The sequence below is a fragment of the Coregonus clupeaformis genome, chromosome 4, assembly GCF_020615455.1.
Source record: "Coregonus clupeaformis isolate EN_2021a chromosome 4, ASM2061545v1, whole genome shotgun sequence".
Taxonomy (NCBI): domain Eukaryota; kingdom Metazoa; phylum Chordata; class Actinopteri; order Salmoniformes; family Salmonidae; genus Coregonus; species Coregonus clupeaformis.
The window spans coordinates 16,927,683-16,954,327 of record NC_059195.1 but is presented as its reverse complement, the minus strand read 5'-3'; the positions used below and the strand labels follow the sequence as shown (position 1 = coordinate 16,954,327).

Here is a 26,645-nt window from a genome sequence, read left to right as displayed (position 1 = left end):
GGTTGGCCACTAGCTGCAACGGGGAATACAGTAAGACTGGGGAAAAGTTATTTGAGCGAGGGAGAGTTATGACTTTGGATGTGGAAGAGACATCCCTGAACTGTTAACCCTTAAAGAGCCACCAGAGAACAGAGTTGTGTTATACTTTCGTTAGTTTCCCAAGACCTTTAATAAAATCCTTGTTTTGATTGAACCTGGTCTCCTTGCACTACTTGAGCAATCCCGCTGAAAGCTGTGTAGCCTCTCGTGACGTCACAGATGGTGGAGAATACAGGCACGCTCAAGCGTTAATAGTGCATGTCAGAGGAGGATACCGAAGGTTTGATCACCCAGTTTTCCAAGTTGGCCGTAGGCTCCCCGCCGACTGAAATGGAGGACATATTGAAAGCCCTTGTTGCTGGCCAGCAAGCCCAGATGCAAGCAAACGTGGCTCTCTTGGAGGAGCAAAAGAAAGCCAACCTTCTGAAGGCAGAGGAATTGCAGTTGCAGAGACAGAGGGTGGTCCAAAATACCCGCCCAATAAAGGCAAGTGACTTTATATCTAAGATGGGAGCTACCGATGACATTGAGGCATACCTGCGTGCATTTGAGGCCACGGCCACTAGGGAAGCCTGGCCCAAGCAACAGTGGGTTGGTCTGTTAGCCCCCTTTCTAACCGGGGAAGCGCTGAATGCTGTCCGGGACCTGGGCCCTGACCAGGTTACTGACTATGATGCCCTGAAGTCTGAGATCCTCAGCAGATATGGACTCACAAAGTTTGGTATGGCCCAGCGCTTTCACAGCTGGACCTTCCAACCAGACCAACCTCCTCGGGCGCAGATGCATGAACTTGTCCGAATCGCAAGGAAATGGCTGGATCCGCAGAGGAATACAGCAGCGGCGGTGGTGGAGGCCGTTGTGGTGGATCGTTACCTACGCGCCCCTGCCTTATGAGGCAAAACGGTTCATCAGTCAACAGGCCTTGACCACGGCTGACCTGACCGTGGAAGCTGTGGAAAAGTACCAGGCCACAGCGGAGATGCTGAATGCTTCCCGAAAAGACCCCAGGAGTGCGGCCCCACCACAAATGGGAAGAACCCGTCCAAAGGACCCCAAGGTCTCGAACCCAGCCACGTCAGGACTTATCCCGGCTCCAGGGGGAGCCAGAAACCAGGCGGGTCCAAGAAGAGTACACCAGGAGGGGGAAACTCGACAGTGTTACCGGTGTGGGGAGATGGGACATATCTCCTGGCAGTGTGGGAAACCAGCCGATGAACCTATGCCCACTGCGGAGTCCTCCAGCTCAGCACCCACACACCGTTTTGCCTCGCTCTTGGGAGTCGTAGATGGCGGCCCAGATCGACCCCCCACCTGCCCGGTAACTGTGAATCACCATGATGTGGAGGCCTTACTGGATTCTGGTAGCCGGGCCACCCTGGTGCGTAAGGATTTGGTGGGCCCAACGTGTCTGACCCCGGGGAAAGTCCTCCCAGTTTCCTGTGTCCATGGGGACACCAGAGAATACCCCATTACTGAACTTACAATGACCAGCACACGGGGAACCATACACACGACGGCGGGGGTGGTTGATTCCCTCCCCGTCCCTGTCCTAATTGGACGAGACTGCCCAGCCTTTTACCCACTCTGGAGAGAGTCTCAGGAGAGGATAACCCGAGTACCTCGGAAACGGAGAGGCAAGACTCATCCTGGGAAGGCTCCGGTGCAATCCTCCGAGTTACTCACTCCCCGCCCGGGCTCTGATAGGGATGGCAGGTGCCCAGACCGACACAGAGACGGAGCTACAGAATCTGGACAAAGAACTGTCTGGTCTGAAGGGGGACCGCTGAGAGGTATCGTTTGTTAAAGCAACAGTTAGACATGAAGACAGAAGAGTTAGATATCCTCCAGGCTAAACTCCAACAGAGCTCCTTCCCTAAGCAACAGGAGGAGCTGGAGAGGCTGCGCAGGACCATCGAGGAGTGTGAGGAGACCCTGCGCAGTAGTAAGGAGGTCCAGAAGAAGGCAGAGGAGAAGTACAAGGTGTTGGAGAACAAGATGAAGAATGCGGAGGCAGAGAGAGAGAAGGAACTGAAAGCTGCTCAACAGAAGCTAAACTCTGCTAAAACCAAGGCTGATGCGTTCAGTAAGAAACTCAAGGAGAGACAACAGGAGGCTGAGTCCCTGGTCCTAGAGGTGGAGGAGTTGAAGAGAGAGCAGGCTGGCAAGCACCACGGCAATGCGGACGCCCTCTCCCGGCGTGATGCCTTCTTCGCTGCCTTTACCCGACGAGGACGTCGGTCCCGAGGAGGGGGATGTGTGATGTCACGAGAGGCTGTGTCCTGGAGGGACGTTACATCCCCCTGAGGTGGCTGCAAACCCAGACAGCTATGGCTCCATCTGCTGGTATGGTCGGGAACTCCACCCCTCTATGGCCAATCTTCCCACGCAGCTGAAACAAATGAGGAGCTGATGAGCTGAAGGTTTGGGGGAAGGGAAGAGACACAGTCTCCAACCTGGGCTCTCTGGAGGACAAGAGTGCTGCACGTCCACTTCCATGAGGAATATAAGGATTTGGAGACACTTACCTTTGGGAAATACTCACCTTTGGATATATGCACCTGTGGAAATACGTGTGGGGATTTTGGAAGGACGTTTTGCTGGGTTGGCCACTAGCTGCAACGGGGAATACAGTAAGACTGGGGAAAAGTTATTTGAGCAAGGGAGAGTTATGACTTTGGATGTGGAAGAGACATCCCTGAACTGTTAACCCTTAAAGAGCCACCAGAGAACAGAGTTGTGTTATACTTTCGTTAGTTTCCCAAGACCTTTAATAAAATCCTTGTTTTGATTGAACCTGGTCTCCTTGCACTACTTGAGCAATCCCGCTGAAAGCTGTGTAGCCTCTCGTGACATCACAATACATATGTAAATGTTTTTTCTGATCCATCACATCGCACTACTACTCACTCAGGTGTATGTTTTGGCACCTCTTGCTTTGCACCTTTGAAACATAATGTCTGTCATGTTGTTTATGGCCTCACTTTATACACCTCAGACTGATTTATTACAGGCCTAACCCTTCTGCTTTGATAATAGTGACTTATCCTTAATTTATGATATTATGGGGCGGTTTCCAGGACACAGATTAAGCCTATTCCTGGACTAAAAAGCATTCTCAATGGAGCATCACCATTGAAAATGCTTTTGAGTCCAGGATTAGGCTGAATCTGTGTCCAGGAAATCGCCCCTCATTATGCGATTACTTAATATGACTTAATATCCCACCTGTCATGGAATAAAGACACCAAAGTCAGATAGAAAATTATATTTTAGTAAGCTCTTTCAGTTTGATTTGTGTGGAGCCTGGGGGTGGGGTAGAGAAAAGCACCAGTCAAGGTAATCTCAGGCCAATCCAATTGATGCTGAAGAGATTTAAGTGTTCTTAGTGGAGTGTCCCTGGACATCGACAGGGTCCCTGTGGTGCGTGCTAATTCAGGGTCCCAGTGCAATGCTACTTGTTACATGTCCTCTCGGGGATAAGCAAGCGTAATCTGTATGGGTCTTGTTTTACTGTTAGACACTTTAGTCGTTTGTGTGCACTGTCCAGGCTAAATGAGTCAGCAGAAAATAACACTCCCAATGTAAGTACCATCGTTTGGTTTGAATTTTGCTTTCTCTTCGGCAGCTTTAAACCTGTTAAGTGCGTCCCTTGGCCAAATAGATGTGTCATTGAGCTCAATCAGTGGTTTAGTTGTCTACTGTATAACATAATATATAGCAAGCTGTTAATATCTTTAGTGTTGATATATCGGTAGTGAGAACGTGTGTTTTGGTGAAGCATTGCATGTAGATCAGTGTGGTCAAAGCCATATGCAAAATGTTTTGAAGCTAAGCTATACTGACACATTGCCTGCTATCTTTCCTTGATTAGCAAAGCTTCCCATAGAGAGGAGAAAGTGTTGGCAGGGATACACATTTAATTTAGTTCCAACATGTGTGTATGTGAATGAAGCATTTCTCTTGGATCTCTATAATTCTATGTAGGAGGTCGTTGTATGGACTGTACCCTTACAAGGCCAGTATGATCAGTCTGGGGAGCCTGGTGGATCCATCGGGTGACTGGGATATTGCAGAGACCATTGGTAAAGGAAACTATGGAAAAGTCTAGAGTGAACAACAGGAAAGATGGGAGTCAGGCAGCAGTTAAGTCCTGGACCCAATCAATGTAAGTTAAATGCAAAAGTGCCACAATCAATCAATATGCCACTTTAGCAAGTTTAGGGCCTCTTCCTCGTTTTCGCCAGAAATGTCAACCCTGACTAAACAAACAAATTAATAAAGGAAATCATCTCTGTTTTTCTTGACTATTGTTTGGCTTCTTTCAGTATACCAAGCATACAAACAGAGTAAGTTCCTTTGCTTATTTCCCTGTACCTGCCTCCCCCTGTACTTGTCCCTGTGTTTACTGTTCCCAAGTAAATTCCCCACCTGTCTCCTTTTCATCCATTTCTACATCCACTTCCCACAGTCGTCCTTACCATCTCCCTCCCCCTTTATGTATGCCACTACCTTAGTGATGTGCAGCTAGCTGGCAGACCTGTCTGTCGTGCTGAGGCCGGGGGCCATGCAGTGGAGCCATGTAGTGTTTGTGAGACTCAAGCTGAGTGCTTGCTTGTGATTGTGTCAGTGTTTCAATCCCTCCTGCGGCTCTTGCTAGCCCCCTGCTGCAGCTCCCCGGCCGGGTATGAAGATGTAGCTGCTTCCCTGCTCATCCCTCTCCTTGATTAGACTGCTGACAGTATCGTTCACACATCCAGGAAGAGGAATTCTGCCTCTGTGACGCTTTCTCTTCACTTCCACTGATATTTAAACTGATATAGAAGAAGCTTCATTGGTACTTCTAACCAAGAGTTAGTTTCCCTGTGTTTAATGGTTCTGGGCTCTGATTGAAGGTGTTTTAGTTCCCTTAAATTTCATTTCAACATCCTTTTTTAGAAATGTAAATAGTTTCTCTGCAGTTTGTTTTGCCTTCTTGTGACTTGTGTGTTGGTGTTCAGTCAAAATGTTGTGTGACTGATGTTAATGTGTCCTCCTTGACAAAGGATGTTGATGAGGAGATTGAGGCTGAGTACAACATCCTGAGGACCCTGTCCAACCAGGGACAGCTCTGGTTTGTTCTAGAGGTGAGATCCCCTGGGTCTTTCTGTCTCGCTTATAAAGTAGGACTTTGCCCAGCTTTACAGTCCAGTCAAATATTGTATACTGTACAATACCGCACTACATGCAATTAGTCATTTAAGGGCTCATACAGTAGGACTTTGTCATTGGAGGCAATATAACCCAGTGGTGTGTGCTTGTCAAACATGACAGTGTCTGATTGTGCCCAGTATAGGTAGCTGCACTTTATCTCCTGTGTTACATTTCCACCAATATGATCAACACAGTCTTACAGTAGACTATGGCCCATCTTTGTTGTTGTCTCTTTGAGCACTAGAAGGATCACAAACAGTAGATTTACTTTAAATGATTGGAGTGAAATCCATCGCAGAGTTGAGAGGAGGTCACCCTCCTACATTGGGAAAAATCTCAAGTTTAAAAGCTTTGCAAGAAGGAGTTGTGACTCCAGTGTAGTTGTATGTGTGGGAGGGATGGCTCTGGTAATTAATCATAATCTAGAGTGGCGAGTATTGGAGGAGCCACTGTTGTTTATCTCGCTCTGTCTCACACACACACACAGCTGTGCAACGGGGGCTCAGTCACAGATCTCATCAAAGAACTGCTCATGCGAGGCCAGCAACTGCTGGAGACCATTATCGCATACATTTTATACGCCGCCCTCTTGGTGAGATGGCCAACTGTAAAATGCCTAATGACAGAAGGGTGTGGCATCCACATACAGTGGGCAGAGAATTGAGGGGGCAGGGTGTGGGAATAATATGCATGGCAGTAGACAGCTTTGTTTGAAACACATTCAAATGGTACTAATCACAAACAGTTAATAATGGCTTTACTGATGCTTATTAAACCCCCCATTTGCTTTCCTCCTCCCGCCTGCCAGGGTCTCCAGCATTTACACAACAACCAGATTATTAATTGTGACGTCGAAGGAAACAACATCCTTCTGACTACCGAGGGAGGAGTCAAGCTTGTTGACTTTGGTAATGGCTTTGTTTTCCTGTTGTGGGGGCACTTTGGCCAATTGATGGTTTGAATAAGAGATACATGCATTTTAAAGGGAGGCTCTGGGAAGTTGTTTGTGAGCTCTGTTACTTCTGTCTGGGCATTCATTTAAAGGTCCAATGCAGACTTTTTTAAAATCTCAATATCAAATCATTTCTGGGATTGTTTTCAATTAAAATGGTCAAAAATGAACAAAAATATCTTCTTAGCAAATAACAATTTCTCAAGTAAGACTTTTGCTAGGAATGTTTGGGAGTGGTCAGAGTGGGAAGGGGAAAACTGAAAACTAGCAGAGAGGTTTGAAACTCTCTTGGTTTATTAACTAATTTACCACTCCATCCAACCAAAACAGGCTGAAAATTCTGGCCGTCTTTTCAAACAGCTCTTACACTAAAAGGACATTATCATAATTTTCACAATTTCACAGTATTATTCCAACCTCATAGTGTGGAAATATACACTCACCGGCCAGTTTAATAGGTACATCCATCTGGTACCGTCAGACCCCCTTTTACCTCCAGAACAGCCTGTGGAACATTTCCAACGTGTCGGAAATGTTCCACAGGGATGTTGGTCCATTCTGACGCAATGGGATCACGAGATACTGGATCCATCGTGCCTGGCACCGACGATAATATCACTCTCAAAGTCGCTTAGGTCACTCGTTTTGCCCATTAGAACGTTTAATCTAACAGTAACTGAATGCCTCGATCCCTGTCTGCCTGCTTTATATAGCAAGCCACGGCCACGTGACTCTGTACATTTTACATTTTAGTCATTTAGCAGACGCTCTTATCCAGAGAGACTTACAGTTAGTGCATACATTATTTTTATATACCCCCTGTGGGAATCGAACCCACAACCCTGGCGTTGCAAACGCCATGCTCTATCAACTGAGCTACATCCCTGCCGGCCATTCCCTCCCCTACCCTGGACGACGCTGGGCCAATTGCGCGCCACCCCATGGGTCTCCCGGTCGCGGCCGGCTACAACAGAGCCTGGATTCGAACCAGGATCTCTAGTGGCACAGCTAGCACTGCGATGCAGTGCCTTAGACCACTGCGCCACTCGGGAGATGTGGGGAGTGATCCATTTTCATGAACGGGGTGGTGTACCTAATAAACCGGTGAGTGTATATAAAACACAGGAAAATCACGTTTTTGACTGCATTGGGCCTTTAACAGATGACTCATCATTGATAGTTGACGGTTAATTCATTTTTTTTATTTGTCCACGTTATTATTGGTAAAGACTATCAGATAAATACAAACATATGGGCATCAATGCTGTGATGCAGTCCTCGTTCCATGTCTTTGTTACTGACCCTATGTAACATCTTTGTATTTCATGGACCATAGCTTAACCTAAGGCTATTATTGCCAATTTAAATTGCATTATTTGATCCTTTGCATATAAAAAGAAAGCTGTTCTGGCAAATGACTTTGAGTTGCCCCGGGCATGTTTATGTCCTCTGTGTGCTGAGAATGAAGTGGAATCCTGCTGATAAAAATCTGTCCCACTTAATTAGAAATTATTATGGTGGTATGGCAGGTTGTCACACCAAATGATATGCCATATTGCTATTGATTTATTCACACACTTTCCCTCTGTTTATGTAATTCACATTCATGTAATATGCACACAAATATACATCACATTAAACAACTGTGAATGTAATTATAACAGGTCATGTGATATAATATATAAAATCTTGATTTTGCCCCAAAAACGGATGACCTGAGGATGTTGTGTTTTATATTAAATAGCCTAAATTCTATTCAGGTGTCTCTGCTTAGCTGACGAGTGCACGTTTGCAAAGAAACACATCCATTGGCACTCCCTTTTGGATGGCACCTGAGGTTAGCTTCTTTTTTTTACATGCGCCACTAAACTCCTTTACTTGCAATTGCATGAGAACACCGAATACTTTTTAGCACAGAAATATCCTACATGATGACACCAATGAGTTGCATTAGATGTGCTATATGGACTGTAGAGAGAGATAAACAAGTGAGTATGTACCTGATTAATGAATGTAACTAACCTTTTTAAATCAACATTACAATGTGTATTTTAAACACAGACAATTTTAAAATGACTTGATTTTCTGCATTGTTATTTCATCTTATTTCAGCTTCAGAAACAATGAAAGCCTTTAGGTACCCATACGAAGTCACTACCTCACTGTTGCTAATACATTATCTTAATATCATCATCTACAGCAAGAAACAGCAACTTGCATGAGAAGTGTCCACCTGCTTGTGTCATGCTTGTCCTGCCTGTGTCGTCCCAGGTCATCGCCTGTGAGCAGCAGTATGATTCCACGTATGACGCCCGCTGTGACGTGTGGTCGCTGGGCATCACAGCCATAGAGCTGGCTGATGGAGACCCCCGTTGTCTGAGATGCACCCCGTCAAAGCCCTCTTCAAGATCCCATGGTAAGGCACTAGAGGGCTCCCTCTGTACACAGCTGGCAGGGACAGATCAGACACACAGCGGCGTACACTTTCATAAAAAGCTTTAGATTTTTGGCTGGAGGACAATGGCAAACTGAATTTAGGAGTGGATCATCGCAGAGCCCTTTCTCTGAAAATAATGAAATGGCTAATATGTCAAGAAATTGTAAAGATTCTTAATGTTATTTTGTGGTCATGAAATGCAGGATGGACCTGGTAGAAATACATTAAATCAGGAAAATAAATAGCGTGCTACAATGCGTGTTTCCAAGCTAAAAGGCTAGATTGTAAATTAAATAGAAAATTGTAGAATGATAAACTGATAAACTTTATCAAGAGTAAATGGAACAATATTTGGCCTTACCCTTAACTGTTATTCAATCCAAAAAATCTCTAATGTAAACACAATTTCTAATTAATAATTACTTGAAAGCTTTGATGGTACAAGTGACTGACCTTTTGCTATCGGCACAGTCGCACAATTATCTCCCAGTTTGGTGAGGACGTGCCCTTTTGATTGCAATTTTCATTGGTGATTAGCGCCATTCACATTGAGATTAGGCTGTCACCAGCCACACGTCACAATGTTATCTCCAACCCACCAAACCTGATGAGAAACTAGCATGCGTCGTGTCGCAGGATTATGGTAGCCACAGCAGCGGTTTATCACACCAAACTCAAGTGAATGTAAAACAGGTCACAACAATTAAAGGATCAGAGGAAGCTGTCCTGGTCAAACGAACGCTCCCAAATCACAGAGCCTGGAATAACACTCTGCCGGGTCGGGGATGAGGCATGCATTCAGTCATCTGAGTTGATAGGATGGAACCATTTCAGTGGGATGAACAAATGGTCAGCTCCTAAATTCTGTATAGTACCGAATTGGGGATTGGCCTGTTTTGATAGAAAGATGAACACATAAAAGAGATGAAGCTATTAACACAGTCCCAGAACAGGTTTTGTATTTTGTGTTAAGGATGTTAATTTCCCTTAGATACCATTTACTACAGGTCATGATAAACAAAGGAAGGGCATTTCTCTTTTTTTTTTAATCATTCATCCCTTTTTCTATATCACCTTTTTCTGAAATCGTTTGACTTTATGAGTGATTTGGAATACGAATAGAGTTATACTCGTGCAGCAATCTACCGTTGTTGAGACTGGGGTTTCTTTTTCAAAATCAAAATAGATACTTGGCCCTGGCCCATAAATCTTTTCAATTGGGACCTTTGGCTGGGCGGCTCCAGGATAAATCAAAGTGTGAGCACACTGAACCGTGAAATGATTCTGTTAACATGTCATGTGTTTCAAATATATTTCCCCATCAATGCAGCATGTCCGTCAAAATTATAAGGGGAGGTTGCCTGACATTGTCTGCCTGTCGAATGTGGATTCTATTCGAAACAGAAGAAATTGTGTATCTGTGTGTTGCACTTTTATTCTGCGCATTGATGAGCACAGAAATGATAGTAATACACTATGAATTACCTTAATGATTGTAAAGAGGTAGATTTAATGATTGTGGGTGTTGTTTCCTGCGAGTGTTTCACATGCTTCAGTGGCTCTTTAAATGGACTATCTCATAAAGCCATAATCAGGGTGGCTTCTCCTGATAAAGCATTGTCATTGGGAATAACAGGTTTCATAAAAATTTCACTGGCACTAAAACATGCTATATTTCCTTATGACATTAGATCGTATGACCTTGCACACAATCCTGTATTTCCATTTCACAGTCCACTCAATGGCACAGTGTATTAATCTACTGTGTAAATCCCAAGATTATTCCTAGGAGTAGGACATACCATTCCAAACATGGTCACCATTGGGTATAAGCATTAAGAAAAACACAATGGATGGGTTTATGAAATATGGTAATAACTGCATATTCAGTGACACTGTCTAAATCTAGTTGATGCATCTCTGTCCATCTATTTCCTATGGTTTTGTGATGTAGCTGGTAGTATGTAATCCTTGGGTTGAGAGCGAAGAGGGTTCTGGTTGTTTTGGCTGGCTGAGTTCTATGCCCCTCGCTGTACTGCAGTATCTCCTCAATGTCGTACAACAGATGGAGTTGCCTTAGGGTGTGGACTGTGCAGATAAAACAACAGCACAATTAACGTAGTCAGGCCTCTGGGGGCAGGGACACTGGGGCTGAACACAGGCAGGACTACTGCAAGCCATGTGATAGAGCTGTAGATTTGCTGTGGGAACTTGCACAGATGGTATCCCTTTCACAGCGACCAGTGTGAAGTGGTGAGAGGAGTTCAGATCGCTGTCTGGGAAGCTGCTCTGCTCCACCACTCCATTTATACCTGCTGCTTGGTCCTCCTGTCCACATATAGCATCAGATACAAATAATTTTATTGATTCCAGCACCATTGTAAATCAGTATTACAGATGTAGGATCTTAATTGGAGACAGTTTGCTACAGAAGGAAAATAATCCTGCAGCAACAGGAAATGCGAATTATTGTGTGGATGTTTTGAAATTTTTGTAGGGTTTGATACATTTTTCATAAGGGAATGACAAACTTCAGAAGCCTGTTTAAACCTCAAATACACTACACGTTTTACATTTCCTGCATTGCAGGAAAGGTCTGATGCAACAGGGTGATCAAATTAAGATCCTACATCTGTAACAGTAAACTAAGGCGGGCCCAGGATTCAATCAGTTTCAGATAGACCTCCAAGAGCCAAGCACAGATCCTCCACTTACGGAAACAGATTATATGCCCCAGCCCATTTGATGATGAGAAGCTTGGATGTAATTTTGCCTGCTATATGGTATGTAATATATGTGCGGCACATGGTTATCATGAATGTGGGTAATGGAGCATGTAAAAGGGTAAAGCTGTAAAACAGTTAACTGCAGAATTAATTACAGATACTTGAGACGATGCTCTCAGATATTTAATATGTGGGAAGGTTAATTGCTTGAGCCAATATTCTCCATGCTATATTAGCCAAACCCTGAGTAAAGTCCTGTGTAAAGTCATAGGGAGAAGGATGTGAAGGTTAAAGGTAATTGGCAAAGAAGTCCAAGGCTCTGTTGATTCACCCAGATCCCAGTGGATATTAGCAATATATATAACTGGGCTTGTATCTGTCTGAAGGGAGACGAGAACTGAGGAAGATGATGGGAGTAAATGATGGCTTGTCAGAGGCAACAAAGGCAAATTAAATCATAGGGCAAGTGAACGGAATTCCAACCAGTGTTCTGGTGAGAGGCAATACACCAGCCAAAAGCCACAGGTAATGTAAAGGCAGCAGAGCAGAACAGTCATGGGTGAAAGACTTCAATACAATGTTTACTGTTTTCTTTTACCAATACTGTTCATCCATTTTCAGGGTTCAGATTGTGAAATTGACACCTGACCATCAGCCACACAGAAAGCAGGCCTTGGTTCAAAGATCAATGTTAACAGAATTCTTAGCAGAATGTAAACTGTGATTCTTGTATTGTGATCTTGACATTCAAGATTACATTCAATGATATTTACTAAATCCTGTGTGGCTTAGTCAGTAGAGCATGTCGCTTGGAATGCCAAGGGTTGTGGGTTTGATTCCCGCTTGGTCCACCCATATGAAAATGGTATGCGTGCGTAACTAAGTCGCTTTGAATAAAAGCATCTGCTAAATCAAATCAAATTTTATTGGCCACATGCGCCGAATACAACAGGTGCAGACATTACAGTGAAATGCTTACTTATAGCCCTTAACCAACAGTGCATTTATTTTTTATAAAAAAGTAGAATAAAACAACAAAAAAGTGTTGAGAAAAAAAGAGCAGAAGTAAAATAAAAGAACAGTAGGGAGGCTATATATACAGGGGGGTACCGGTGCAGAGTCAATGTGCGGGGGCACCGGCTAGTTGAGGTAGTTGAAGTAATATGTACATGTGGGTAGAGTTAAAGTGACTATGCATAAATAATTAACAGAGTAGCAGCAGCGTAAAAAGATGGGGTGGGGGGGCAGTGCAAATAGTCTGGGTAGCCATGATTAGCGGTTCAGGAGTCTTATGGCTTGGGGGTAGAAGCTGTTGAGAAGTCTTTTGGACCTAGACTTGGCACTCCGGTACCGCTTGCCGTGCGGAAGCAGAGAGAACAATCTATGACTAGGGTGGCTGGAGTCTTTGACAATTTTGAGGGCCTTCCTCTGACACCGCCTTGTATAGAGGTCCTGGAAGGCAGGAAGCTTGGCCCCAGTGATGTACTGGGCCGTACGCACTACCCTCTGTAGTGCCTTGCGGTCGGAGGCCAAGCAGTTGCCATACCAGGCGGTGATGCAACCAGTCAGGATGCTCTCGATGGTGCAGCTGTAGAATTTTTTGAGGATCTGAGGACCCATGCCAAATCTTTTCAGTCTCCTGAGTGGGAATAGGCTTTGTCGTGCCCTCTTCACGACTGTCTTGGTGTGTTTGGACCATGATAGTTCGTTGGTGATGTGGACACCAAGGAACTTGAAGCTCTCAACCTGTTCCACTACAGCCCCGTCGATGAGAATGGGTGTGTGCTCAGTCCTCTTTTTTTTCCTGTAGTCCACAATCATCTCCTTTGTCTTGGTCACGTTGAGGGAGAGGTTGTTATCCTGGCACCACACGGCCAGGTCTCTGACCTCCTCCCTATAGGCTGTCTCATCGTTGTCGGTGATCAGGCCTACCACTGTTGTGTCGTCTGCAAACTTAATGATGGTGTTGGAGTCGTGCCTGGCCATGCAGTCATGGGTGAACAGGGAGTACAGGAGGGGACTGAGCACGCACCCCTGAAGGCCCCCGTGTTGAGGATCAGTGTGGCAGATGTGTTGTTACCTACTCTTACCACCTGGGGGCGGCCCGTCAGGAAGTCCAGGATCCAGTTGCAGAGGGAGATGTTTAGTCCCAGGATCCTTAGCTTAGTGATGAGCTTTGAGGGCACTATGGTGTTGAATGCTGAGCTGTAGTCAATGAATAGCATTCTCACGTAGGTGTTCCTCTTGTCCAGGTGGGAAAGGGCAGTGTGGAGTGCAATAGAGATTGCATCATCTGTGGATCTGTTGGGGCGGTATGCAAATTGGAGTGGGTCTAGGGTTTCTGGGATAATGGTGTTGATGTGAGCCATGACCAGCCTTTCAAAGCACTTCATGGCTACAGACGTCAGTGCTACGAGTCGGTAGTCATTTAGGCAGGTTATCTTAGAGTCCGTGGGCACGGGACTATGGTGGTCTGCTTGAAACATGTTGGTATTACAGACTCAGTCAGGGACATGTTGAAAATGTCAGTGAAGACACTTGCCAGTTGGTCAGCACATGCTCGGAGTACACGTCCTGGTAATCCGTCTGGCCCTGCGGCCTTGTGAATGTTGACCTGCTTAAAAGTCTTACTCACATCGGCTACGGAGAGCGTGATCACATAGTCATCCGGAACAGCTGGTGCTCTCATGCATGCTTCAGTGTACTGTATACTGTATGCATTCAGCCCATGTAACATTTTGATGCCCATGAAAGGTTGGGATTAGGGTTGAGGTGAAGATGTATACTTACTCTTCTACAAACAGTGTGACTTTTTGATTGAGAAGTCAGTTTCAATGTTAACTCACAGCTTCTGGCACAGATTTTTCACGTTGGGCATTTTGGACTGTATGTGGCAGATAATTACTGTTGACTACATGTCAACTGGCCGATCCATCATAGATTGATAGTCTCTATGAATATTGCTGATCTTGTACTGTACGCGTCCCATGTTTGTATCTCTCTTCTGTGGGTCTTTTTAACACAAAGCATCAGGAATTGTTTTTCAAAGGAGGCTGAAAAGATTTGGCATGGGCCCTTAGATCTTCAAAAAGTTCTACAGCTGCACCATCGAGAGCATCTTGATTGGCTGCATCACCGCTTGGTATGGCAAAAGCACCGCCCTCGACCGCAAAGCGCTACAGAGTGGTGCGGAAAGCCCAGTACATCACTGGGGCAGAGCTCCCTGCCATCCAGGTCCTCTATATCAGATGGTGTCAGAGGAAGGCTTGTAAAATTGCCAAAGATTGCAGCCACCCAAGCCATAAATTGTTCACTCTGCTACCGTCCGGCAAACGTTACAGGAGAATCGGCTCTCGGTCCAACAGACTCTGAGACATTCAACCCCCAAGCCATAAGACTGCTAAATAGCCATAATACTGCTAAATAGTCAATTAATGGTTACCCAGACTATCTGCACTGACCCTACTAAGCACACTCACTAGACAATATACACTGAGTGTACAAAACATTTCCATGACATAGACTGACCAGGTGAATCCAGGTGGAAACTATGATCGCTTATTGATGTCACTTCTTAAATCCACTTCAATCAATGGAGGGAGGGGGGGTTAAATGGGAGACAGGTTAAAGAAGGATTGTTAAGGCTTGAAACAATTGAAACATGGATTGTGTATGTGTGCCATTCAGAGGGTCCCTGTGGAACGCTTCTGACACCTTGTAGAGTCCATGCCCCGACGAATTGAGGCTGTTCTGAGGGCAAAAGGGGGTGCAACTCAATATTAGAAAGGTGTTCCTAATGTTTTGTACACTCAGTGTATACACACTCACTCACACATACTACATTGACACTCCCACACAAAACCCAGACACATTCACATACACTATACACACACACATTCCGACACAACACAAACACTGAGTGTACAAAGCACTAGGAACAGAAGAGTCATTGTTTAGAATATTATGCCTCTATCTTTCTAATGTAGTTATTCTATGCAGGCACACTGTGATGCTCCCTCCCAGTCCATCCTACAGTACTATGTGTTGGTGACACTTCTCCGTGTTCACTCATGTGTGCTCAACAGAACTGTTGGCGCTCTCAGATGATAGATGAGCTGGTGTTTGAGCGGGTGGCCCACAGACAAAGTCTTTATTATGTTTTCTTATACTGCTGCACTTTTACCCTTTAAAGGCCATCAGGCTGACTGTTTTCATGCTGTTGCCCCTCGAAGTTCAACGGCTACCAGTGTCTTTACTTTTCCACAGTTGAATGATGCACTGTGTATTCCTATACTCTATAACTTTATCTACTGTATGACTTTGGCTGTCAGGATTCATGTAAATTATCCAACCGTTTTTCTGTCTATTAGGAAAATGGGCAGAATTATGAGCTCTGCATACAAAGTATCATACTCCCCATTCTTTTTTTTTTCTTCTTCTTTTTTTTTTATACAATATTCATTTGGGACACGGGAATGCTTTTTTTTGTCTTTCTTCTGAGCTTAGTAGCAGACTTAGGGCTTTAAAAATTGGTGCTGACAACCACTGATTTTGCCTCAATCCACTGTGACACACGTTTGACAACACGAGGAGTGCCCAGGCCTAGATTTAAATAAGCCAATTGTGTTTACAATATGAGTCAGTGCTCCCACAAATACTGGAAGAAAAAAAGATGCCTGAATTTGCTAAGTACAATGAGGGTACTTGACAGTGTTATCACCAATGTGCTGGTGTATTGACTTTGTAATATATAAGCAGTGCAGCGGTACAACATCAAGGCAAGAGCATAGCTGCAGGCTCATATTATATTTTGTATTGAAGCAGTCAGTTACTAGGCTTTGATCTGCACTTCAGAAAGGACTGTCTGTCTGAATCCCTATCATAAACCCGAGCCACTTAGTGCTGGAAAGAATGACACATTTTCTCGAAAAATAAAGATGTTTAATAGGCTCTCATTTATGTGTAGCATATAGCTTTGTTCTTGATTATGTTTTCTTATCAAAGACATTAGAACCATTTGTTCTTGGTTGTTTTTTCATGGTTTAGATGTACATAGCTTTTCTTCAGAGTCGCTGTCTCCATTTAATAAATTAGTTGATGATATGTTGAAGATTAATTTTGAAAGCTTAAAGGGATAATCCACTCCCAAAATAAAAAATCATGAAACTCCTGTCAATTTGGTGAAAGCCTATGTTCTATCAGTGGGTAAAATAAAACATTTCCCCATGATTTAACTTCTAAGTGATCCTTGTGTGAAATCAGGAAATCGGGTAGGAACGCGTCATAGCTACATGGTTCTCGTCCCTGGAGATGGGGGATAACACACCATCACATTTCATAATGCTTTTAAAACAATTGCCTGCGCTCCAGATCACCAAATCAGCCAATAGATGGTATGAACATACTTGTCTAGAACCCATTCGTCCATTTATATCATCATGATAAAGTATTTATTTCGCTTAGATGTGCTCAATCTAAACAGTGTACCAAATGTTTCAGATTCTCCTTCAAGAACCATCTCGCAATGCTCCCTGCATGTCTGTGGGAAACGTAGGAAAGGGCAGTTGTTGCCATAGCAGCGCACTCTGCACTCGCTCTGGACAGAGACGACCTGCAAATTGAAGTCAGTGAGATATACTCCTAAATTTATAGTGCAGTTTGTTTAGGCGATTTTACAGCTAGCTAGCTACTTCACATGCTGATATTGACTTTGGTATTATTGTGTGTAGCTACGTTCGCTAGCTAGCTAGCCAGCCCAGAGAGAGCATTGCATTGTGGGTCGACTTGAGCTGCAACAGATTTGAGCTGCAATAGATTTCCACAACGATTTTCACGTTGCTACCAACCTTGTTATAACGACAAAATATTAGTTTCACATATTACTGTTATTTAACACTGTTAATCATAGGAATTAGTGGTTTGGGGTGGATTATCCATTTAAATTTATAAATGCACCCTATCCAATATTACAGTATCACTCATGAGCGAAATCATATTGTTGATTATTGTAAACATAACTTTAATCACCATCTTCCCCATTACATTATTTATTTTCTTTTCTTTGGTGAGCATGCTTTGAACTTTGTATAGTGTATAAATGATAATGCCCTGTATTTGAGCCTTCTCACTGCCCTGGCTCCATCCTGATACATGTATCAACCACTGAACTAGTATTGAGGTACTTACCTCGTTATAGATGGTCTCTTTAAATGCTGCTGACAGAGGTATTACCGGCTCCAATAATTTTGGCTCCCGCTGGCAGATGCTTCCTGCCAGACAGTTAAGGAGCTGTTTTCATTTGTCACTTTTCTCTTGCTGCCTACCGTAGCTCTGGCCTGGCTGTCTCTCTCTCCACCAGCCTGTACTGTACTTCACTCCAACTCTCAGGTCTTATGGCTATACTCAGCACTCAGATTATACTCAACCATGCTGCTGCTCCAGTCTCATGAGAACGATCGTGTTTATGCCAATGACAACAACATCAATAACTTAAACGTTTCAGTTCAATATTTAAAAAATAACTACATATCCAGGAATGATGATTTTTGTGTTGTGTGTGTTTGTTTCAGAAACCCTTCCCCTACATTACGCAATCGAGAGGACTTGTCACGGTTTACTAAGCCAGAACCCAGAAGCAGACCAGGACAAGGTAAGTGGTGTCAAAGGTGAGTGTTTATTTAACTGATCCACGAGTGCAGCTGAATAATCCAGGGAACAGAGCGGGCGGCGTGGATGAGTTGTTGAGGGTGCAGTAGTTGGTCCAATGATGGCTCGGCAGCCGCCGACCATCAGGCAGAGGTTGGGTGAAGGTTCCGGACGAGTGACTGCAGGGAGAACAAAACGGAGGTAAGCATACAACAAGCAAACAAGGTGCAAAACAACTAAACTAATGCTCTAAGCTCTAAGACTAGATCCGCTGATAAACATACTGTTCATGGCTAACGATCCGGCAGGGAATGGATGTTAGGCCAGAGCCTAAGAAGGGTGATGATCAGGACCAGGTGTGCAGATTGCTGATGGGATGCAGGTGCGGAAATCAAGAGAGCTCCCGCCTAGCAACGTTGCCCGGCAACCAGGCAGGGAGCGTTCCAGAACCCTCGGGAAACTGGAGATCACGAGCAGAAAGACTAGTACACAGACAGGACCCGACTCAGACTGCCGGGATCGTTACAGTACCCCCCCTCCGACGAACGCCACCGGGCGGACTCCCCGGAGCGCCAGGATGGAGGCGGTAGAAGTCACGAATGAGGTCAGCATCTAGGATCTGTCGCCGCGGAATCCAACTCCTCTCTTCAGGACCATACCCCTCCCAGTCCACGAGATACTGGAAACCCCGGCCCCGCCGGTCTGGAATCCATGATGCGTCGCACCGTGTAGGCAGGACCACCTCCGATCATCCGAGGAGGAGGAGGAGGAGGCGGAGGAGGCAACAGAGGACTGAGGAAAACAGGCTTGAGGCAGGAGACATGAAAGGTGGGATGGACTCTGAGCGTCCTCGGTAGTTTGAGTCGAACTGCCACCGGATTGATCACCTTCTCCACCACAAACGGACCAATGAACTTCGGTAACAACTTCCTAGACTCAGTCCGTAAAGGAAGATCCCGTGTGGCCAACCAGACCCTATCTCCGATGGTATAGGTGGGAGCGGGGATCCGGCGACGATTCGCCTGGAGCTGATACCGGTCCGAAACTCTAAGGAGTGCCTTTCTGGCCCGATGCCAGGTCCGGTGGCAACGACGAATATGGGCCTGAACAGAAGGCACTGAGAGCTCCTTCTCCTGAGAAGGGAACAAGGGAGGTTGGTAGCCATACAGGCACTGGAAGGGAGACATCCCAGTGGCAGATGTAGGGAGAGTATTGTGGGCATACTCAACCCAAGGCAACTGAGAGACCCAGGAGGTGGGGTTGGAAGAGACCAGGCAGCGTAGCGTGGATTCCATCTTCTGGTTGGCTCTCTCCGCCTGACCATTAGATTGGGGGGTGAAAACCAGATGTGAGACTGACTGTAGCTCCAATGGCCAAACAGAAGGACTTCCAGACAGCAGAGGTAAACTGAGGGCCACGGTCGGAAACGATATCACTGGGCAAACCGTGGACCCTGAAAACCTCCCTAACCAGGATCTCGGACGTCTCCGAGGCAGAGGGAAGCTTGGCAATAGGCACAAAGTGGGCGAACTTGCTGAATCTGTCCACGATAGTCAGAACGCACCGTGTTCCCCTCAGAAGCGGGCAACCCAGTGACAAAGTCCAGGGCCAGATGCGACCATGGTCGCCGGGGAACAGGAAGGGGGTGAAGTAGTCCAGAGCTGGGCCGATTGGTACTCTTATTCTGCGCACACACTGGACAGGCAGCAACAAAACCCCGAGTATCCTCGGCCATGGCAGGCCACCAAAAACGCCTGCGAAGAAACGCCATCGTCCGAGCCACGCCAGGGTGACAAGCCATCTTGCTGGCGTGGGACCATTTGAGGACAGCAGGACGAACCGACTCAGGCACAAACAACCGACCGGGTGGACCGTTACCGGACCGGGCTGCGTCCGAAGGGCCGCCATCACCTCCTCCTCAATCTTCCACATAACTGCTCCCACGACGCAGTTCGGGGGGAGAATTGTCTCGGTCTTGGACCCACTCTCTTCCGTCTTGAGAACATCCGGGACAAGGCGTCCGCCTTGCCGTTCTTAGATCCAGGTCGGAACGTCAGGGAAAACTTGAATCGTCCGAAAAACAACGCCCACCTGGCCTGACGGGAGTTGAGACGTCTAGCCGATTGCACGTAAGCAAGATTCTTGTGGTCAGTCCAGACAATAAACGGTTGCTCCGCCCCTCCAACCAGTGGCGCCACTCCTCCAAGGCAAGTTTCACCGCGAGAAGCTCCCGGTTACCCACATCGTAATTCCTCTCCGCAGGCGAAAGGCGACGAGAGTAGTAGGCGCAGGGATGGAGTTTACTGTCCGTGGAGCATCGCTGCGACAGGATGGCGCCAACTCCCACATCAGACGCGTCCACTTCAACGACGAACTGACGGGCCGTGTCCGGTTGAGAGAGAATCGGTGCGTTGGTGAATCGCCTCTTCAAATCCAGAAACGCTCGATCCGCCTCCGGATTCCACTTGAAGGTCCTGATACTGGAAGTCAAGGCAGTTAACGGAGCGGCCACACGGCTGTAATCCCAGATGAATCTGCGGTAGAAATTCGCAAACCCCAAAAATCTCTGGAGCTGCAATCTCGCACCGGGCTGGGCCCATTCCAGAACCGCCTAACCTTCTCCTGGTCCATCCTAATCTCTCCCCTGGAGATGATGTACCCGAGAAAGGATGTCGTGTGGGCGTGAAACTCGCACTTCTCGGCCTTCACGAACAGGCGATTCTCCAACAATCGCTGCAGAACCTGCCGGACATGCTGGACGTGGTCGGAAGGTTCCTTCCGAGAAGATCAGAATGTCATCCAGGTAAACAAACACAAAGAGACCGATCATATCTCTCAGGACGCCGCTCACCATACTCTGGAATACCGCTGGAGCATTGGTCAGTCCAAACGGCATCACCTGATACTCAGGTGACCCATCGGTGTATTGAAACCCGTCAACCACTCGTCCCCCCTCTGATCCGGACCATGTGATACGACATTGCGTAGGTCTAGCTTGGTGAACACCGTAGCACCCTGTAAGGAGTCGAAGGCAGAACTCATCAAGGGCAGGGGATACTTGTTCTTGACCGTGATGTCATTCAACCCCCCGATAATCAATACACGGTCGAAGAGAGCCATCCTTCTTACCCACAAAGAAGAATCCTGCCCCCAGGGGGTGATGACGAGGGACGAACGAGACCAGCAGCTAGGGACTCCTTGATGTAGGTCTCCAAAGCCTCACCGCTCAGGTCGGGAGATACTGTATAACCTTCCCTTAGGGTAGACAGCTCCAGGGAACAGGTTGATGGCACAATCATATGGTCGGGTGGGGAGGGAGTGACAGAGCCTTCTGCTTACTGAACACTTCCCCCAAATCGTGATATGTCTCGGGAACCAGGGACAAATCTGGGGGTTTAGCCTCAATCACCTGACTGGGAACCGAATGGGGACAGGCAGTCTTGAGACAGTTAGCATGACAATCAAGGCTCCAACTCGTTACCTTGCCCGTCACCCAATCCGAACGTGGGATTGTGTTCCTTCAGCCAGGGGTATCCAAGGACCAGAGGAACATGGGAAGACGGCAGAATGAAGAATGAAATCATCTCAGAATGATTCCCCCGACAACAGCATCTTAACCGGTTCAGTCCTCATCGTGATACGTGCCAGACTACTGCCGTCCAGAGTGGTAGCTTCAATGGCTTCCGGCAATTGCTCCTTGGAAAGCCCCAGCTGTTCCACCAACTCGGCATCAAGAAAGCTTCCATCGGCACCTGAATCGATAAAAGCGTTAATCGCTAAGCTCTGATTCCTGTTCATAAGGGTAGCCGGGAAACGGGGTCTGACAGAGGTATTGAGAGGTCGAAACTGGCTCGCTAAAAGTCCTCCCAACTTTAGCGAGCCGCGCAGTTTGACGACCGCCGGGAACCAGTGGCGAGGTAATGTCCCGAACCACCACAGTAGAGGCAACAGTTAGTCCTACGTCTGTGTTGGCGCTCCTCCTTGGTTAACCCGTGCACGCCCCACTTGCATGGGGTTCAGAATCGGGAGACAGGACCTCTCCACTAATCCTGTGTGGTGGACGATGATCGACGTATTCTGGTCCAATCCCCGACCCGACTGGCACCTGAGAAGCTGATCGGTTGGACGGGACCCATTGCTTCTCCCTCCTTCGCTCCCGGACTCGATTATCCACCCGAATAGACAAGGCTACCAAGCTGTCCAGGTCACTAGGCTCGGATAGGAGATCAACTCATCCTTGAGCTGCTCCGACAGACCCTGGTAAAAGGCCGCTTGCAGAGACTCCTCATTCCACCCACTCTCCACAGCCAACGCCTTGAACTCGATCACGAAGTCGGCCACGCTGCAGTTCCTTGGCGAAGCGAAAACAGGCGCCTAGCTGCGTCCCCTCCCTCGGACGGAATGGTCGAAGAGCTTCCTCATCTCGGCCGTGAACCCCTGGTATGAAGCCATGCAGGGATCCTGTCGTTCCCAAACGGCTGAAGCCCACTCCAGCGCTCGACCACGCAGCAACTCAATCACAAAGGCTATCCTAGCTTTGTCTGTGGCATAAGAGTAGGGCTGTAGATCGAACACTAATCCACACTGCATAAGGAAGGAACGGCATCTTCCCAGCTCCCCCTCATATTTATCCGCGTCGGAACCTTGGGCTCACGGAAGGGCACAGCTCCAGACGCGGCAGGCGAGATGGGTGAAACCGGTAGTGGATCCTCCACCGGAAACTTGCGCTGGTTCTGGACCTCCGTCAGACCGGTAGAAAGGTTCCGAACTGACAACGCGATCTCCTGTAGTACCGTGCTATGATGGCCCAACATCTTCTCCTGATGGGTAATGGCATGGCGAACAGAGTCCAGGTCCGCTGGGTTCATTACTGGCCGGATCGCTCTGTCACGGTTTACTAAGCCAGAACCCAGAAGCAGACCAGGACAAGGTAAGTGGTGTCAAAGGTGAGTGTTTATTTAACTGATCCACGAGTGCAGCTGAATAATCCAGGGAACAGAGCGGGCGGCGTGGATGAGTTGTTGAGGGTGCAGTAGTTGGTCCAATGATGGCTCGGCAGCCGCCGACCATCAGGCAGAGGTTGGGTGAAGGTTCCGGACGAGTGACTGCAGGGAGAACAAAACGGAGGTAAGCATACAACAAGCAAACAAGGTGCAAAACAACAAAACTAATGCTCTAAGCTCTAAGACTAGATCCGCTGATAAACATACTGTTCATGGCTAACGATCCGGCAGGGAATGGATGTTAGGCCAGAGCCTAAGAAGGGTGATGATCAGGACCAGGTGTGCAGATTGCTGATGGGATGCAGGTGCGGAAATCAAGAGAGCTCCCGCCTAGCAACGTTGCCCGGCAACCAGGCAGGGAGCGTTCCAGAACCCTCGGGAAACTGGAGATCACGAGCAGAAAGACTAGTACACAGACAGGACCCGACTCAGACTGCCGGGATCGTTACAGGACTGGTGCAGAAGCTTCAGTCACTTCATCGCCCAGTGATGATCCTTCATCGCCCAGTGCTTCCTGCTAAATAGTATTTCTCAATTCTTACAGTGAGGATGCTGGGTCTGATAGTGGGAGGATATTCCAATGGGAGAACTGTAGCTCAGTTGGTAGAGCATGGTGTTTGCAACACCAGGGTTGTGGGTTCGATTCCCACGGGGGGCCAGTATGAAAATGTATGCACTCACTAACTGTACGTCGCTCTGGATAAGAGCGTCTGCTAAATTACAAAAATGTAAGTGGAGAATTTAGCTACTACTGGCAGCTTTTTTAGATCACTTTTTTATTATTGTGCATGTTTATTTATTATTTGAAGTGATTGCAACAAACTGGCACCAATGCAGTTAGTTAATGGCGATGACAACAAAATATACGAATTGTTACTTTCTAACCAACACAAGCCTATTACAATACAAAAGTAGTTTGAAATGTGACTTATAATTTTTAAATGGGTTTCAATGGCGTGTTTTCCCATTTTACCACAGGAGTAGAATGCACTGGTTACACATTTGGTTCTGGGCATCCTTTGATCACTGGAAATGGAAGGACTTGAAATTGATATTTTTGAAGCTAGATTGTATCAACCCTTTTATCTTCCTCATATTTCATCACATTTCACTTCCATAAATCTGTCACAGAGGAAAAAACGAATTCTACTGAATTATCAGTTTTAATCTTCAGGACGAGATAAGTAATCAGTCCCTCCAGTGTGCAAAACAAATAATGTAAACATTGGTCAATAATAGTCTTGCCGAATAAACAACCTCAATATCTAGCATGCAGTGCAAATTGGAGCAGAGAGCAAGGCGTAAATGAGAGAGAAAATGCAATTTCTTCAGGGGTTATTTGTGGGTGGGGATTTTTGTCTTCCTTTTGTGTTGTTATTGGTGGAATAGATTGAATAGATTGAAAGGCAGTGGTTATTCATTCATTATTAATAATGAAAACATCAAACAGTACAGCTGTGAACCTATAACCATTAGTGGTAATAGAGTCATTTATTTGTGTTAGTCATGCATTTCTCAGAGCACCAGGTCTGTCAGAGATGGATTAGAAGCTGTAGCTGAGTCCAATCTATAGTTGGTGCTATACTACTGCCTTGAAAATACTGGTAAAGCTTTGCTTGAACCCCTCTATCATAAGGCCTATCATACAGACTTTCGGTTTCATAATGCACATAAAACACTGCTTTAATGATGTTATACCTTGCATCCTTTGTGTGCCTCGTTATTTATTGATTTGGTGTAGCTGGAGAGCTGAAAGAGACGGTTCGAGGCCCACATGAACAGTAACAGGTACCCTATAGCATCTGATTTCTATGCCATTTGCTTCGTTTATTGGGAATGCTGACGCCTTTATTGATTCGCTTAAAAAGCTAAATTATTATCTCTCATTCCGAGAGAACACACCTCATACAACCATTACTTGATTCTTACAACACAATGTTTATGAAACATGTTATAATAATGTTTCAATTTTTAAAATCCCCCTTTTATTTAACTTTGCATATTCAGATGCAATGCATTTTATTGGGTGTTTTTTTAATCGTGCTCTCTCTCAGTAGTATAAGGTAATGGATTGTATGATATCAGATCAGAAATAATCTCCTCAAACAAAGCCCGCCAGGCCACAATGTGTGGAGGGTGGACAATGTTATCAGGCCTGGCACAATGTTTGTGAGGACTCTCCAGCTATAAACCAGACAAAATTGTTATTTGTCACATGCGTCGTAAACAACAGGTGTAGACTAACAGTGAAATGTTTATTTACGGGGCCTTCCCAACAATGCAGAGAGAAAGAATATAGAGAAATAATATAAAAGTAATAATAAATACACAATGAGTAACGATAAATTGGCTGTATACACCATGGTGTGTGTGCGTGTGCGTGTACATGTGTGTGTGCGTGCGTGTGTGTGTGTGTGCGGGTGTCTACTGTCGCTGTTCTGGATTATAAATGCATCACCAGTGTCTGTCCCCATGCAGCCAAAGGAGCTGCCTTTTGAAACAAAGTGGCCTGATGTTTAGCATCCCAGCTGCGCAGCTCAGCTAATGGCTGGAACCTCTGCTTAATGTGCTGACACTAATGAATTCTAGGAATGAATTTTCAGAACAGACATCATAGATGTGAAGGCAGTAGAATAGTTATATATGACCACTATGACAAAGAGTGGGTTCTGAGTAAACATGGCACATAACAGATAGAGGCCATCCATGGCTGTGCCAGAAACAGACCTGTTTGCACTGGGGGCCATGGTGATGACCAGACCATGTGGTGCTCACAGAGGGGACAGTGTTCAGTCACCCAGACACAGAAGCACTGATGAGGAGCTCCATAGAAGCACCCTACTGAGAACACCTGTGTCAGATAATCCAGAGAAATTAGCTTTGTAAAATGTTCAGGTCACTGTACTCTTTGTGTATTTAGTTTTTGTTCATGTGTTGACGTCGACTCAAATGTAAAGATCCACCAGGTGAATTAGTTATCAGACGGTTTGATTTAAACCCAGGAAAAGGTTGAACCAGGGTTGGTTTTCTATCTCCTTTATGATGTATTGTGATGTTGTAATTGCATTCTGTCGCTTCACAGGTGTCTGATAAAGGATTTTGAGATTCGTCCGTCCGTGACCGCCTTCTGGAACACCCATTCATTAAACAGGCCCATGGCAAAGACATGGCTCTCGGCCAACAGCTGTCCACACTCATCTGCGAGCAACAAGACCTGGGCTGCAAACTTAAGACCAAGTAAGTGTGTTGTTAACTCAAAGAAATGCTAACATTCTCAGCTGAAAAATTCCAGAGCCGACTAGGTGAAAAATCTGTCGATGTGCCCTTGAGCAAGGCACTTAACCCTAATTGCTTCTGTAAATCGCTCTGGATTAGAGCATCTGCTAAAAAAAATAATCTAAAAGAATCCCCACTGCAGAACTCATTAATGTATCTTTCTGAGATTACATCTGGTAAATGTTTCAGCCCAGCTAAATTATATATATGTTATTGCTGATGAATTCATCTCCTTTGGAGAAACTATGTTATGGAGCAAGACAGAGTGAACTGGATGAATTGATGAGATGAGATGTGTTTTCTCACCAGTGGGTGGCAGAGTTTCATTTCCTTCCACTGTCCCTTCAAACCAGTGTAACAGATATGATGTGTAGTCA

General features: G+C 46.0%; 1 pseudogene; it reads left to right on the top strand.

Moving 5' to 3' along the window:
* The first annotated feature begins 3,591 nt into the window (after positions 1-3,591).
* The window catches only part of LOC121548375, a 109,904-nt pseudogene continuing 86,850 nt past the window's right edge, over positions 3,592-26,645 (top strand).